Source organism: Oncorhynchus keta, unplaced genomic scaffold (genome assembly GCF_023373465.1).
Source record: "Oncorhynchus keta strain PuntledgeMale-10-30-2019 unplaced genomic scaffold, Oket_V2 Un_contig_6133_pilon_pilon, whole genome shotgun sequence".
NCBI classification, from domain to species: domain Eukaryota; kingdom Metazoa; phylum Chordata; class Actinopteri; order Salmoniformes; family Salmonidae; genus Oncorhynchus; species Oncorhynchus keta.
Window position 1 is genome coordinate 7,229 of NW_026288691.1, and position 17,296 is coordinate 24,524.

General features: G+C 46.6%; 1 pseudogene; it reads left to right on the forward strand.

Annotated features, from left to right (window-relative positions):
- The first annotated feature begins 2,979 nt into the window (after nucleotides 1-2,979).
- LOC127925710 (stimulated by retinoic acid gene 8 protein homolog) overlaps nucleotides 2,980-17,296 on the forward strand; it is a 31,585-nt pseudogene continuing 17,268 nt past the window's right edge.

The window sequence follows — 17,296 nt, forward strand, 5'->3', positions numbered from 1 at the left end:
AGAGACACCAGGAGGTTTCCCAGGAGAGACACCAGGAGAGACACCAGGAGAAGCACACCAGATGGTTTCATATGAATGGCAAGCAAACACCAGGGATTGGTTCCTGAGGAGACACCTAGGGATGGCCACCAACACTCCTAGGGATGGCTGATGAAGACACGTTAGGATGGGAGACTAAACACCAGGGTTTCATATGAAGTACTCAACACTCCTAGGATGGTTTAAGTACACCAAGTTTCCAGGAGGTTGACATGATGAAGTACTCAACACCTAGGGATTTTATAGTAACAACACTCCTAGGGAGACACCAGGATGAAGTACAACACTCGTTTCATATGAACGGCAAGGAGGTTCCTGATGAAGTACTCAACACACCTAGGATGGCTTCAAGACACCAACCGTTTCATATGAATGGTAAGTACTCAACACCTAGGAGGACACCTGATGGAGTAACACCCTATGATGGCACCAGGACTCAACACTCCTAGGATGGTTCATATGAAGTACTAGGAGAGACAACACCGTTTCCATATGAATGGCAAGGATGGTTCCAGGAAGAGACACCTGGATGAAGTAGGTGACACTCCTAGGGATGGTTTGATGAAGTACTCAACACTCCTAGGGATGGGTTCCCTGATGAAGTACTCAACACTCCTAGGGATGGTTTTAAGTACACCAACACTCCTAGGGATGGTTTAAGTACTCAAGGAACACTCCTAGGGATGGTTCCCCTGATGAAGTACTCAACACTCCTAGGGATGGTTTATGAAGTACTCAACACTCCTAGGGATGGGTTCCTGATGAAGTACTCAACACTCCTAGGGATGGGTTCCCTGATGAAGTACTCAACACTCCTAGGGATGGTTTGATGAAGTACTCAACACTCCTAGGGATGGGTTCCCTGATGAAGTACTCAACACACCTAGGATGGTTTAAGTACCCAACACTCCTAGGGATGGGTTCCCTGATGAAGTACTCAACACTCCTAGGGATGGTTTCTGTGACCCAACACTCCTAGGGATGGGTTAAGTACTCAACACTCCTAGGGATGGGTTATGAAGTACTCAACACTCCTAGGGATGGTTTCCTGATGAAGTACTCAACACTCCTAGGGATGGTTGAAGTACTCAACACTCCTATGGGATGGATGAAGTACTCAACACTCCTAGGGATGGGTTGATGAAGTACTCAACACTCCTAGGGATGGTTTGATGAAGTACTCAACACTCCTAGGATGGGTTCCCTGATGAAGTCAACACTCCTATGGGATGGGTTCCCCTGATTAAGTACTCAACACTCCTAGGATGGGGTTCCCTGATGAAGTACTCAACACTCCTAGGGATGGTTTAAGTACTAAACACCTCCTAGGGATGGGTTGAAGTACTCAACACTCCTAGGAGGGATGGGAAGTACTCAACCGTTTCATATATGGGATTTAGCAGACGTTCTATGGATGCTACAGTCACTGACAGATGGGTGGTCCTGGGAATTGTAAAGACCCTGGATGGTTTATGGTAAATGCAACATTCCTAGGAACACTCCTAAAATGGTTGTGCACCCCAGTCATCACAAACGCATTATCAGTGCCAACACCCTGAAGAGTATCTTTTTAAGGTTACACTTACCTTACCGCCTTTACTATTGGGATGGCATCGCCCCCTTCCCCCTCCAATTCAACCAGCCCGGGAAATGGACACAACGGTTCGTTTTTTAGCGTTGAAATACCAAATCACCACACCCAGGTATTTGAGGACATCAGTGGTTCCAAAAGGAGACTGAACTTCATCCATCCCCCTCACATCTGATGTTACCCTTTTCAGGAAAATAAGGAGCCAGTACTCCCCTAATCATTCTGTGCACTTGGTGCGGTCCATTTGAAGTTTGTTGCTGCCACAGAATCTGAAAAGGCAGCTTTGCAAGCCATACTTTAAATGGTCGTCCTAGCATGGAATAAATGATGAATGCAGTGGCCATTGCTATCGTGGCTTCTGCAGTTCTCCACTTTCTTAACCACCTGTGGTAATGTAACACGGCGTTGACACCAGGGGTTGAAAGGTTTTGATTTATTTATATACTTTGCTGTAGCACAATATTTTTTGATGTCATACATTTTTTTGCAAAGCATTTCTAGGGATTTTAAGTACGAAAGGATTGCCTGATCAATCATCCCCAATTACCGGCTCCAGACACCCTTTAAATTCAGGTACAGACTCCCACTCCTTTCTGTACAATTTTGATTGAGACATGTTGATTGATGTTGTAAGTTATGTCCAGGATCAAAACATTTGTGACCATCTATATTCATTGGGTTTTGTCTCGTGGAAGTACTACCACCACCACCACCACTACTACTACTGCTGCAGTCAGGGATGATTAAGTTTGCAATTTACCGAAATGGCTGCTGACGTCACTCACAACGCATTTTAGCAGCCAGACACGTGTTGTGACCGAGAACATCGTTTTTTTTTCATTTAGAGGAAAAATGCATTTTAGCGTTTGAGTCACTCATCAAAACTCCTAAAATTTTTTTTTTTTTAAGTATCTAAATTTGTTGCTAGGTGCTACATTTTGGGATGGTACCCTGAAAAGTTTCTAAATCTAGCAACAAAATTAGCTAAATTGGCATCACTGATCTCAATACTGCCGGTTGATGAGATGGTTTGCAGCCTCTTTATCCGTTCATCTGTGCACGACAATCAATCACACTATAAGATCATTTTCCATAACAATTTAACAGAAAACGCGGACAGTTTGTTAACATAACATTTATAAAGGATTTCAAAAAAGGTAAGGTAGCAACAACAACATAATAAGGTCTGTGGATATATTATCCAACTCTAAACTTAATCAAGTATCTAAAAACAGCTAAATCAGTGCTCGGTAGCCATCTTGTTGTTGTCGACCGATATAACTCTTAATAACCCGTGTAGTGTCTTATTATTATTATTATTATTGGATATAACCCATTAATACACCAGGATGTCCAGACGAGGCCAACCGGTCCGGGATGGCCCGGAGTGAAACGGGACACGGAGGAGCACCGGAAGGAGAGAAGACGGGCTCTGCAGGCCCGACACCGGGCCAACCTGGCCACCCTGTTCGAGACGCTCAACACCGTGGTCTGTCCCACATCCGACAAGATGCCTGCCAAGGTGAGAGAAATATAGAGATGGCTAAACAATCTGAAATTATCTTCCTCAGTTCCCTCCTTCATGTGGGTGTGATTAGGGGCCAACTGGTTAACTGTTGCTGGGTAGAGAGGGTGTGATTAGGGGTTAACTGTTTCTGGGTAGAGGGTGTGATTAGGGCCAAACTGGGTAGAGGGGTGTGATTAGGGGCTAACTGTTGCTGGGCAGAGAGGGGTGATTAGGGGGCTAACTGGTTAACTGTTGCTGAGAGAGGGTTGTGATTAGGGGCTAACTGTTGCTGGGTAGACAATATTGTTTTAGGGCTAACTAGGGATGGTTAACTGATTTTGCTGCAAGAGAGGGTGTGATTAGGGTTAACTGTTTCTGGGTAGAGAGGGTGTGATTAGGGGCCAACTGTTGCTGGGCCACCCTTGTGATTAGGTACTCAACTTTGGGTTAACTGTTTCTGTAGAGAGGGTGTGATTAGGGTTAACTGTTGCTGGGTAGAGAGGGTGTGATTAGGGGCTAACTGGTTAACTGTTGCTGGGGTAGAGAGGGTGTGATTAGGGGCCAACTGTTTTGGGCAGAGAGGGTGTGATTAGGGCCAACTAGGGTTCCCACCACCACTCCTAACTGTTTCTGCAGAGAGGGTGTGATTAGGGGGCTAACTGGTTAACTTTTGCTGGGAGAAGGTGTGATTAGGGGCTAACTGTTTTGGGTAGAGAGGGTGTGATTAGGGGTTAACTGTTGCTGGGTAGAGAGGGTTTGATTAGGGGCTAACTGTTTCTGGGCAGAGAGGGTGTGATTAGGGGTTTAACTGGTTAACTGTTGTTGGGTAGAGAGGGTGATTAGGGGCTAACTGGTTTAGGGATGGTGGATGAGGAGGCTAACTGTTGCTGGGTAGATTTGTGATTAGGGGCCAACTGTTTCTGGGCAGAGAGGGGGTGATTAGGGCTCAACTGGTTAACTGTTGCTGGGCAGAGAGGGTGTGATTAGGGGCCAACTGTTGTTGGGTAGACTGGGTGTGATTAGGGGCCAACTGTTTCTGGGCAGAAGGGTGTGATTAGGGGCTAACTGATAAATTAACTAACTGTTTCTGGGTAGAGAGGGTGTGATTAGGGGCTAACTGTTTCTGGGTAGAGATTTGTGATTAGGGCTAACTGGGTAGAGAGGGTGTGATTAGGGGCTAACTGTTGTTGGGTAGAGAGGGTGTGATTAGGGTTAACTGCTCCAGAGAGGGTGTGATTGGGGCTAACTGTTTCTGGGTAGAGAGGGTGGATTAGGGGGCTAACTGTTGTTGGGCAGAGAGGTTGTGATTAGGGGCAATAACTGTTAAATGCCATAGAGAGGGTGTGATTAGGGCTAACTGTTGTCTGGGTAGAGAGGGTGTGATTATGGGAAATATAAGTTGTTGGGTAAGAGGCCATGATTAGGGGCTAACTGTTTTGGGTAGAGAGGGTGTGATTAGGGGCTAACTGTTGTTGGGTAGAGAGGGTGTGATTAGGGGCCAAACCCTGGGTAGAGAGGGTGATTAACTGTTGCTGGGTAGAGAGGGGTGATTAGGGCCAACTTTAACTGTTGTTTTAGAGAGGGTGATTTGGGCCTAACTGTTGTTGGGTAGAGAGAGGTGTGATTAGGGGCTAACTGTTGCTGGGTAGAGAGGGTGTGATTAGGGTTAACTGTTTCTGGGTAGAGAGGGTGTGATTAGGGGCTAACTGTTGCTGGGTAGAGAGGGTGTGATTAGGGCTAACTGTTGCTGGGTAGAGAGGGTGTGATTATTGGCCACTGGCTAACTGTTTCTGGGTAGAGAGTGTGTGATTAGGGCCAACTGGTTAACTGTTGCTGGGTAGAGAGAGGGTGATTATTTATAACTGTTGCTGGGTAGAGAGGGTGTGATTAGGGGCTAACTGGCTAACTGTTGCTGGGTAGAGAGGGTGTGATTAGGGGCCAACTGGTTAACTGTTTCTGGGTAGAGAGGGTGTGATTAGGGGCTAACTGGCTAACTGTTGCTGGATAGAGAGGTGTGATTAGGGGCAAAACTGGTTAACTGTTGCTGGGATAGAGAGGGGTGATTAGGGCTAACTGGCTAACTGTTCTGGATAGAGAGGGTGTGATTAGGGCCAACTGGTTAACTGTTGCTGGATAGAGAGGGTGTGATTAGGGAAAAACTGGTTAACTTTGCTGGGTAGAGAGGGTGTGATTAGGGCTAACCTAACTGTTGCTGGGTAGAGAGGGTGTGATTAGGGCCAACTGGTTAACTGTTGTTGGGTAGAGAGGGTGTGATTAGGGGCTAACTGGCTAACTGTTGCTGGGTAGAGAGGGTGTGATTAGGGGCTAACTGTTGTTGGGTAGAGAGGGTGTGATTAGGGGCTAACTGTTGTTGGGTAGAGAGGGTGTGATTAGGGGCTAACTGGTTAACTGTTGTTGGGTAGAGAGGGTGTGATTAGGGGCCAACTGTTGCTGGGTAGAGAGGGTGTGATTAGGGGTTAACTGTTTCTGGGTAGAGAGGGTGTGATTAGGGGCCAACTGTTGCTGGGTAGAGAGGGTGTGATTAGGGGTTAACTGTTTCTGGGTAGAGAGGGTGTGATTAGGGCCAACTGTTTCTGGGCAGAGAGGGTGTGATTAGGGGTTAACTGTTGCTGGGTAGAGAGGGTGTGATTAGGGGCTAACTGTTGTCTGGGTAGAGAGGGTGTGATTAGGGGCTAACTGTTGTCTGGGTAGAGGGTGTGATTAGGGCTAACTGTTTCTCCTTCAGAGAGTGTGATTAGGGGCTAACTGTTGCTGGGTAGAGAGGGTGTGATTAGGGGCTAACTGTTGTTGGGTAGAGAGGGTGTGATTAGGGGCTAACTGGTAACTGTTGCTGGGTAGAGAGGGTGTGATTAGGGGCTAACTGTTGTTGGGTAGAGAGGGTGTGATTAGGGGCTAACTGTTGTTGGGTAGAGAGGTGTGATTAGGGGCTAACTGGTTAACTGTTGCTGGGTAGAGAGGGTGTGATTAGGGGCTGGTTAACTGTTGCTGGGTAGAGAGGGTGTGATTAGGGGCTAACTGTTGGGTAGAGAGGGTGTGATTAGGGGCTAACTGTAACTGGGTAGAGAGGGTGTGATTAGGGGCTAACTGTTGTTTTGGGTAGAGAGGGTGTGATTAGGGGCTAACTGTTGCTGGGTAGAGAGGGTGTGATTAGGGGCCAACTGTTTCTGGGTAGAGAGGTGTGATTAGGGGCTAACTGGTTAACTGTTTCTGGGTAGAGAGGTGTGATTAGGGCTAACTAACTGTTGCTGGGTAGAGAGGGTGTGATTAGGGGCTAACTGTTGCTGGGTAGAGAGGGGTGATTAGGGGCTAACTGTTGCTGGGTAGAGGGTGTGATTAGGGGCTAACTGTTGTTTCTGGGTAGAGAGGGTGTGATTAGGGCTAACTGTTGTTTGGGTAGAGAGGGTGTGATTAGGGGCTAACTGTTTGCTGGGTAGAGAGGGTGTGATTATGGGCTAACTGTTGCTGGGTAGGTGTGATTAGGGGCTAACTGTTGCTGGGTAGAGAGGGTGTGATTAGGGGCTAACTGTTTCTGGGTAGAGAGGGTGTGATTAGGGGCTAACTGTTGCTGGGTAGAGGGTGTGATTAGGGGCTAACTGTTGCTGGGTAGAGAGGGTGTGATTAGGGGCTAACTGTTTCTGGGTAGAGAGGGTGTGATTAGGGGCTAACTGGCTAACTGTTGCTGGGTAGAGAGGGTGTGATTTGGGGCTAACTGTTGTTGGGTAGAGAGGGTGTGATTAGGGGCTAACTGTTGCTGGGTAGAGAGGGTGTGATTAGGGGTTAACTGTTGCTGGGTAGAGGGGTGTGATTAGGGGCTAACTGTTGCTGGGTAGAGAGGGTGTGATTAGGGCTAACTGTTGCTGGGTAGAGAGGGTGTGATTAGGGGCTAACTGGCTAACTGTTGTTGGGTAGAGAGGGTGTGATTAGGGGCTAACTGGCTAACTGTTGTTGGGTAGAGAGGGTGTGATTAGGGGCTAACTGTTGCTGGGTAGAGAGGGTGTGATTAGGGGCTAACTGGCTAACTGTTGCTGGGTAGAGAGGGTGTGATTAGGGGCTAACTGGCTAACTGTTTCTGGGTAGAGAGGGTGTGATTAGGGGCTAACTGGCTAACTGTTGCTGGTAGAGAGGGTGTGATTAGGGGCTAACTGGCTAACTGTTGCTGGGTAGAGAGGGTGTGATTAGGGGCCAACTGGCTAACTGTTGCTGGGTAGAGAGGGTGTGATTAGGGGCTAACTGGTTAACTGTTGCTGGGTAGAGAGGGTGTGATTAGGGGCTAACTGGCTAACTGTTGCTGGGTAGAGAGGGTGTGATTTGGGGCTAACTGGCTAACTGTTGCTGGGTAGAGAGGGTGTGATTAGGGGCTAACTGTAACTGTTGCTGGGTAGAGAGGGTGTGATTAGGGGCTAACTGGCTAACTGTTGCTGGGTAGAGAGGGTGTGATTAGGGGCTAACTGTTGTTGGGTAGAGAGGGTGTGATTAGGGGCTAGCTGGCTAACTGTTGCTGGGTAGAGAGGGTGTGATTTGGGGTTAACTGGTTAACTGTTGCTGGGTAGAGAGGGTGTGATTAGGGGCTAACTGTTGCTGGGTAGAGAGGGTGTGATTAGGGGCTAACTGTTTCTGGGTAGAGAGGGTGTGATTAGGGGCTAACTGTTGCTGGGTAGAGGGTGTGATTAGGGGCTAACTGTTGCTGGGTAGAGAGGGTGTGATTAGGGGCTAACTGTTGTTGGGTAGAGAGGGTGTGATTAGGGGCTAACTGTTTCTGGGTAGAGAGGGGTGTGATTAGGGGCTAACTGGCTAACTGTTGCTGGGTAGAGAGGGTGTGATTAGGGGCTAACTGGCTAACTTCTGGGTAGAGAGGGTGTGATTAGGGGCTAACTGTTGCTGGGTAGAGAGGTGTGATTAGGGGCTAACTGTTGCTGGGTAGAGAGGGTGTGATTAGGGGCTAACTGTTGCTGGGTAGAGGGTGTGGGGTAACTGTTGCTGGGTAGAGAGGGTGTGATTAGGGGGCTAACTGTTGCTGGGTAGAGGGTGTGATTAGGGGCTAACTGTTGCTGGGTAGAGAGGGTGTGATTTGGGGCTAACTGTTGCTGGGTAGAGAGGGTGTGATTTGGGGGGCTAACTGTTGCTGGGTAGAGAGGGTGATTTGGGGTTAGCTGGCTAACTGTTGCTGGGTAGAGAGGGGTGTGATTTGGGGCTAGCTGGCTAACTGTTGCTGGGTAGAGGTGTGATTTGGGGCTAACTGGCTAACTGTTGGGTAGAGGGTGTGATTAGGGGCTAACTGGCTAACTGTTGCTGGGTAGAGAGGGTGTGATTAGGGGCTAACTGTTGCTGGGTAGAGAGGGTGTGATTTGGGGCTAACTGGTTAACTGTTGCTGGGTAGAGGGTGTGATTGGGGCTAGCTGGCTAACTGTTGCTGGGTAGAGAGGGGTGTGATTGGGGCTAACTAGCTAACTGTTGCTGGGTAGAGAGGGGTGTGATTGGGGGCTAACTGTTGCTGGTAGAGAGGGTGTGATTGGGGGGGCTAACTGTTGCTGGGTAGAGAGGGTGTGATTAGGGGCTAACTGTTGCTGGGTAGAGAGGTGTGATTAACTGGCTAACTGTTGCTGGCTAACTGTTGCTGGGTAGAGAGGGTGTGATTTGGGGCTAACTGGCTAACTTTCTGGGTAGAGAGGGTGTGGGATTAGGGGCTAACTGTTGCTGGGTAGAGAGGTGTGATTTGGGGCTAACTGTTTCTGGTAGAGAGGGTGTGATTTGGGGTTAGCTGGCTAACTGTTGCTGGGTAGAGAGGTGTGATTAGGGGCTAACTGTTGCTGGTAGAGAGGGGTGATTAGGGGCTGGCTAACTGTTGCTGGGTAGAGAGGGTGTGATTTGGGGTTAGGGGCTAACTGTTGCTAGAGAGGTGTGATTAGGGGCTAACTGGACTTTTCTGGGTAGGGTGTGATTTGGGGCTAACTGTTTCTGGGTGAGGGTGTGATTAGGGGGGCTAACTTTTACCTGGGTATGCAGGTGTGATCTTAGGGTTAACTGGCTAACTGTTTCTGGGTGAGGCAGTGTGATTAGGGGCTAACTGTTGCTGGGTAGAGGGTGTGATTAGGGGCTAACTGTTTCTGATCTTAAAGGGTGTGATTAGGGGTTGACTTTCTAACTGTTTCTGGGTAGGAAGTCTTGATTATGCAGGCTAACTGTTGCTGGGAGAGAGGTAGATTAGGGGCTACCTGGCTAACTGTTGCAGGTAGAGGGTGTGATTAGGGGCTAACTGGTGATGCTGGGTAGATCTTGATTAGGGGTGATGCTGGCTAACTGTTGCTGGTAGAGAGGTGTGATTTGGGGTTAGCTGGCTAACTGTTGAGGGTAGAGTGTGATTTGGGGCTACTAGCTACCTGGCTGGGAAGAGAGGGTGTGATTTGGGGTTAGCTGGCTAACTGTTGCTGGACCTAGAGAGTGTGAGCAGGCTAGCTAGCTAACTGTTGCTGGGTAGAGAGGGGTGATTTCAGCTACTAACTGTTGCTGGGTAGAAGGGTTGATTTGGGGCTAGCTAGCTAACTGTTGCTGGTAGAGGCAGTGTGATTTGGGGTTGGGCTAACTGTTGCTGGGTAGAGTGGGTGTGATTTGGGGCAGCTAGCTAACTGTTGCTGGGTAGAGCAGGTGTGATTTGGGGCTAACTGTTGCTGGATAGGTGTGCAGGGCTAGCTAGCTAACTGTTGCTGGGTACAGAGGGTGATTGTGGCTAGCTGGCTAACTGTTGCTGGATAGAGAGTGTGATTTGGGAACAGCTATTAACTGTTGCTGGGTAGAGAGGGTGTGATTTGGGGCTAGCTGGCTAACTGTTGCTGGGAAGAGGGTGATTTGGGAACAGGGGCTAACTGTTGCTATAGAAGGGGGTGATTTGGGGGCTATTTAACTGTTGCTGGGTAACAGGGTGTTATTTGGTCTAGCTGGCTAACTGTTGGGTTAACTGGTTAGAACAGCTGGTTAACTGTTGCTAGGAACAGGGGTTAACTGGTCTAGCTGGCTAACTGTTGCTGGGAACAGTGGGGGTGATTTGGTCTGGCTAACTGTTGCTGGTTAAGAGAGTGATTGGGGCTAGCTGGCTAACTGTTGCTGGATAACAGTGTGATTGGGTTAGCTGGTCTACTGGAACTGGGTTAACTGGTGATTTGGGGAACAGGGGGTTAACTGTTCTAGGAACAGGGTGATTTGGGCTAGGAACTGTTGCTGGGTTAGGGTGATTTAGGAACAGTGGCTAACTGTTGCTGGGTACAGGGGGTGATTTGGGTCTAGCTGGCTAACTGTTGCTGGGAACAGAAAGTGTGATTTGGTAGGGAGGGTAACTTTTCTGATTCAAAGTTACTGGGGTTACTTTCTCTAGTGGGTTAACTGGTCTAGGAACAGTGGGTGATTAACTGGTGATGAACAGTGGGTTATCTGGTTAGGAACAGTGGGTTAACTGGTCTGGTGAACAGGTTGTTAACTGGTGATGAACAGTGGGTTGAACAGGGGTTAACTGGTAGGAACAGGGGGTTAACTGGTGATGCAGGAACTTCACCTACCTGGTGTGGGTTAACTGGTCTAGGTGAGTGGGTTTGATCTTCACCTACCTGGTCTAGGAACAGGGGTCTTCATACAGGTTATCTTCTACCTGATCTTCACCTACCTGGTGGTAGAACAGGGATCTTCACCTACCTGGTGAGGCAGGTAGATCTTCAACCTGGTGATGCAGGTAGATCTTCAACCTGGGTGTATTATGGAGGTGGAAACCTCAGTTGAATGTGTTGTGTAGGTGTGGTTAATGTTGTCTGGTCGGTCAGTGGAAGATCTTGGACCACGCCAAAGGATTTCTGAAAGAGCAGGAAGCCCACCTGAGCAGACTGATGCTACTGAAAGGTGAGAGGGCCCAATGCCCTTTTGATGTGTACAGAAAAGCTCTGGATTAAGGGCACGGTTTCTTATTGACCGACATGTGTTTTAGGGATATTCCTCGGTCTAGGAAGACGGGGTGCAGCTTGGAGGAAGTGAGGGCAGGTAACAGGAGGCTGCAGTCACACAGCAGGTACACTACTACCATTGACATACACCAGGAACCCACTGTTCCTAGGAGTCAGTTAAGAACTAATTCTTATTTACAATGACGGCCTACCGGGGGAACAGTGGGTTAACTGGTCTAGGAACAGTGGGTTAACTGGTCTGGGAACAGTGGGTTAACTGGTCTAGGAACAGTGGGTTAACTGGTCTAGGAACAGGGGGTTAACTGGAGGAACAGTGGGTTAACTTGGTCAGGAACTACCTGGGTTAACTGGTCCAGGAACAGTGGGTTAACTGGTCTAGGAACACTGGCTACCTGGCTGGAACAGTGGGTCCAACGCTCTAACCACTAGGCTACCTGCTGGTTACTGGGTCCAACGCTCTAACCACTAGGCTACCTGCTGGTTACTGGTCCAACGCTCTAACCACTAGGCTACCTGCTGGTTACTAGTCCAACGCTCTAACCACTAGGCTACCTGCTGGTTACTAGTCCAACGCTCTAACCACTAGGCTACCTGCTGGTTACTAGTCCAACGCTCTAACCACTAGGCTACCTGCTGGTTACTAGTCCAACGCTCTAACCAGTAGGCTACCTGCTGGTTACAGTCCAACGCTCTAACCACTAGGCTACCTGCTGGTTACTAGTCCAACGCTCTAACCACTAGGCTACCTGCTGGTTACTAGTCCAACGCTCTAACCACTAGGCTACCTGCTGGTTACTAGTCCAACGCTCTAACCACTAGGCTACCTGCTGGTTACTAGTCCAACGCTCTAACCACTAGGCTACCTGCTGGTTACTAGTCCAACGCTCTAACCACTAGGCTACCTGCTGGTTACTAGTCCAACGCTCTAACCACTAGGCTACCTGCTGGTTACTAGTCCAACGCTCTAACCACTAGGCTACCTGCTGGTTACTAGTCCAACGCTCTAACCACTAGGCTACCTGCTGGTTACTAGTCCAACGCTCTAACCACTAGGCTACCTGCTGGTTACAGTCCAACGCTCTAACCACTAGGCTACCTGGCTGGTTACTAGTCCAACGCTCTAACCACTAGGCTACCTGGCTGGTTACTAGTCCAACGCTCTAACCACTAGGCTACCAGGCTGGTTACTGGTCCAACGCTCTAACCACTAGGCTACCTGCTGGTTACTGGTGCAACGCTCTAACGGGTTAGGCTACCAGTGGAACTGGTTACTGGTTTCCAACGAGTCTGAACAGGTGGGAGGAAAAACCTACCTGCTGGTTACTAGTCCAACGCAGTCTAACCACAGGCTACCTCCCTAGGGCCCTAACCATGGCTACCTGGGTTACTAGTCCAACGCTCTAACCACAGGCTCCCTGGGCTGAGTCAACGCGATGACCGTGGGCTACCTGGGTTAAGTCCAAGCTCTAGCCCCCAGGGCCTACCTGCTGGTTAAGACAGTTAACAACAAGCCCCTGGGCCCCTACGTGGGTTACTAGTTAACAACAGCAGCTCCCAGGGCTACCTGCTGGGTTAAGGCAACGTTAACCACAGCAGCTCCCTGGGCCCCGATGCCGTGGGTTAAGGCAGTTAACAACAGCAGCTCCCAGGGCTACGATGCGTGGGTTAAGGCAGTTAACCACAGCAGCTCCCTGGGCCCGATGACGTGGGTTAAGGCTGGTTAACAACAGCAGCTCCCTGGGCCCCGATGCGTGGGTTAAGACAGTTAACCACTAGCTCCCTGGGCCCTGGTTACGTGGGTTAAGACAGTTAACAACAGCAGCTCCCTGGGCCCGATGACGTAGGTTACCCTGGTTAACAACGCAGCTCCCTGGGCCCTGCTGATTACGTGGGTTAAGACATTAACCACAGCAGCTACCCTGGTTACCCATAACCGTATTGATCATCAACAGTTCTATACCACTAGGCCCCCATGTGGGTTAAGATCAACAGCAGCTCCCTGGGTTATGCGTGGTTATCTACCCACGTTAACCACAGCAGCTACCCTGTTATTGATCATTTACCCAGGTTATTGAGTTCAATCTCCCTACCCATGGGTTATTGACGTTAACACAGCAGCTCCTGGGCCCCGATGTTATTGATCAGTTACCCATGTTAGCTTGATCCCGATGAAAGGTTGTTATTGATCAGCTACCCGATGGCGTGGGTTATTGATCAGCTCCCTGGGCCCCATGACGTTATTGAGCCCCTGCCCCTACTGGGTTGAGCCAGCTCTGGGGTTTTGGTTCACTGCCCCTCTCTGACCCATGAGGGTTTGAGCCCATCTGCCCCATGTTATTGATCCAGAGGGTTTGTGGGTCTAAGTTATTGCCATTTGATGTTCTGAGTCAGTAGGGTTTTGGTCATCTACCCATGTTATTGATCATTTCATGTTATTGATCATCTACCCTTTATTGATCATCTACCCATGTTATTGTCATACCCATGTTATTGATCATCTACCCATGTTATTGATCATCTACCCATGTTATTGGTCATCTACCCATGTTATTGATCATTTACCCATGTTATTGATCAACTACCCATGTTATTGCTCATCTACCCATGTTATTGATCAACTACAGTTGTTTAAATACATCTACCCATGTTATTGATCATCTACCCATGTTATTGATCATCTACCCATGTTATTGATCATCTACCCATGTTATTGATCATCTACCCATGTTATTGATCATCTACCCATGTTATTGATCATCTACCCATGTTATTGATCATCTACCCATGTTATTGATCATCTACCCATGTTATTGATCATCTACCCATGTTATTGATCATCTACCCATGTTATTGATCATCTACCCATGATCATTATTGATGATCATCTACCCATGTTATTGATCATCTACCCATGTTATTGATCATCTACCCATGTTATTGATCATGTTATTGATCTACCCATGTTATTGATCATCTACCCATGTTATTGATCATCTACCCATGTTATTGATCATCTACCCATGTTATTGATCATCTACCCATGTTATTGATCATCTACCCATGTTATTGATCATCTACCCATGTTATTGATCATCTACCCATGTTATTGATCATCTACCCATGTTATTGATCATCTACCCATGTTATTGATCATCTACCCATGTTATTGATCATCTACCCATGTTATTGATCATCTACCCATGTTATTGCTCATCTACCCATGTTATTGATCATCTACAGTTGTTTAAATACATCTACCCATGTTATTGATCATCTACCCATGTTATTGATCAACTACCCATGTTATTGATCATCTACCCATGTTATTGATCATCTACCCATGTTATTGATCATCTACCCATGTTATTGATCATCTACCCATGTTATTGATCATCTACCCATGTTATTGATCATCTACCCATGTTATTGATCATCTACCCATGTTATTGATCATCTACCCATGTTATTGATCATCTACCCATGTTATTGATCATCTACCCATGTTATTGATCATCTACCCATGTTATTGATCAACTACCCATGTTATTGATCATCTACCCATGTTATTGATCATCTACCCATGTTATTGATCATCTACCCATGTTATTGATCATCTACCCATGTTATTGATCAACTACCCATGTTATTGATCATCTCAGTTGTTTATTGATCATCTACCCATGTTATTGATCATCTACCCATGTTATTGATCATCTACCCATGTTATTGATCATCTACCCATGTTATTGATCATCTACCCATGTTATTGATCATCTACCCATGTTATTGATCATCTACCCATGTTATTGATCATCTACCCATGTTATTGATCATCTACCCATGTTATTGATCATCTACCCATGTTATTGATCATCTACCCATGTTATTGATCAACTACCCATGTTATTGATCATCTACCCATGTTATTGATCATCTACCCATGTTATTGATCATCTACCCATGTTATTGATCATCTACCCATGTTATTGATCATCTACCCATGTTATTGATCATCTACAGTTGTTTGATCATCTACCCATGTTATTGATCAACTACCCATGTTATTGATCAACTACCCATGTTATTGATCATCTACAGTTGTTTATCATCTACCCATGTTATTGATCAATTTCTATTGTTATTGATCATGTCAATTGTTTATTTTCATCTACATGTTATTGATCAACTACCCATGTTATTGATCATCTACTCCTATTTCATCTACCCATGTTATTGATCATCTACCCATGTTATTGATCTCTACAGTTGTTTATATACATCTACCCATGTTATTGATCAACTACCCATGTTATTGATCATCTCCCTCCTCCCCTCCCTACCCATGTTATTGATCATCTACCCATGTTCCCCTCCCTACCCATGTTATTCTCTCCCAGTTGTCCCTCCCCCCCATCCTTGATCCCCTACCCCTGTTATTGATCATCTACCCATGTTATTGATCCCCTACCCTTATTGATAAACCCCCCATGTTATTGATCATCTACCCCTGTTATTGATCATCTACCCATGTTATTGATCCCTACCCATCCCCTGATCATCTACCCATGTTATTGATCATCTACCCATGTTCCCCTCCCTACCCATCCCTTATTGATCATCTACCCATGTTATTGATCCCTACCCCTCCTCCTTCTCTCCCCTCCCCCCCTTCCTTCTTGATCCCCTCCCTCCCTGATCTCCCCATGTTATTGATCATCTACAGTTGTTATTGATCTACCCCCTGCTCATCTACCCATGTTATTGATCAACTACCCATGTTATTGATCCCCTACCCATGTTATTGATCAACTACTCATGTTATTGATCATCTACCCATGTTATTGATCATCTACCCATGTTATTGATCATCTACCCATGTTATTGATCATCTACAGTTGTTTATACTCATCTACCCATTGTATTGATCATCTACCCATGTTATTGATCATCTACCCATGTTATTGATCAACTACAGTTGTTTATACTCATCTACCCATTGTATTGATCAACTACCCATGTTATTGATCAACTACCCATGTTATTGATCATCTACAGTTGTTTATACACAACACTTACATGTAAAATCAATTTCTATTGTTATTGTAGATGTCAATTAGCTTATTTTTTCAGTTTTTTTTTCTCAGTCTTTTCAGTCTTTTCAGTCTCTTTCTCCTCCCCCTCCCCTCCCCTCCTCTCCTCCTTCCCCCCCTCCTCCTCCCCCCCCCTCCCCCCCTCCCCTCTCCCTGCGCTCCAGAAGACCTGGTGGCCACAGACGTCATGACGGAGCTGACGGAGAGGACCTGACTGAGACCAGTGAGGAAGACTCTGCGGAGGAGACTCTGGATGACTCCGCCCCTCTCAGACCTCCATCAACTCTCTAACCAACATCCTGGAGTTTGAAGGGTGGGGGCTCGCGCCAGGGTTAACGAGTAGCGAACAGCAACATCGCTAGCCTATGGCAATCTACTATAGGAGAAAAGTTTAGGCCACCTATTCTATTGGTCAGCTTGTCGAGAAAGAAATAGCCTGTGACAAACAGACTCTGGGACAGTTTTGGGACGATAGATCCCAGATTCATACGACCAATAGGATTTATATATAAGGAATATGTGTATATATATATTTATATATAAGCAATATATGTATATATATTTATATATTTATATGTATATATATTTATATATTTATGTATACAGTTGAAGTCGAAGTTTACATACACCTTAGCAAAAAATATATTTAATAATAATAATAATAATAATAATAAATATATTTAAATATATTTAAACTTAAACTTTAAACTTAAAGTTTTTCCACAATTCCTGACATTTAATCCGAGTAGAAATTCCCTGTCTTCGGTCTGTTAGGATCACCACTTTATTTTAAGAATGTGAAATGTCAGAATAATAGTAGAGAGAGTGATTTATTTCAGCTTTTATTTCTTTCATCACATTCCCAGTGGGTCAGAAGTTTACATTCACTCAATTAGTATTTGGTAGCATTGCCTATAAATTGTTTAACTTGGGTGAAAAGTTTCAGGTAGCCTTCCACAAGCTTCCCACAATAAGTTGGGTGAATTTTGTCCCATTCCTCCTGACAGAGCTGGTGTGACTGAGTCAGGTTTGTAGGCCTCCTTGCTCGCACACACTTTTTCAGTTCTGCCCACAAATGTTCTATGGGATTGAGGTCAGGGCTTTG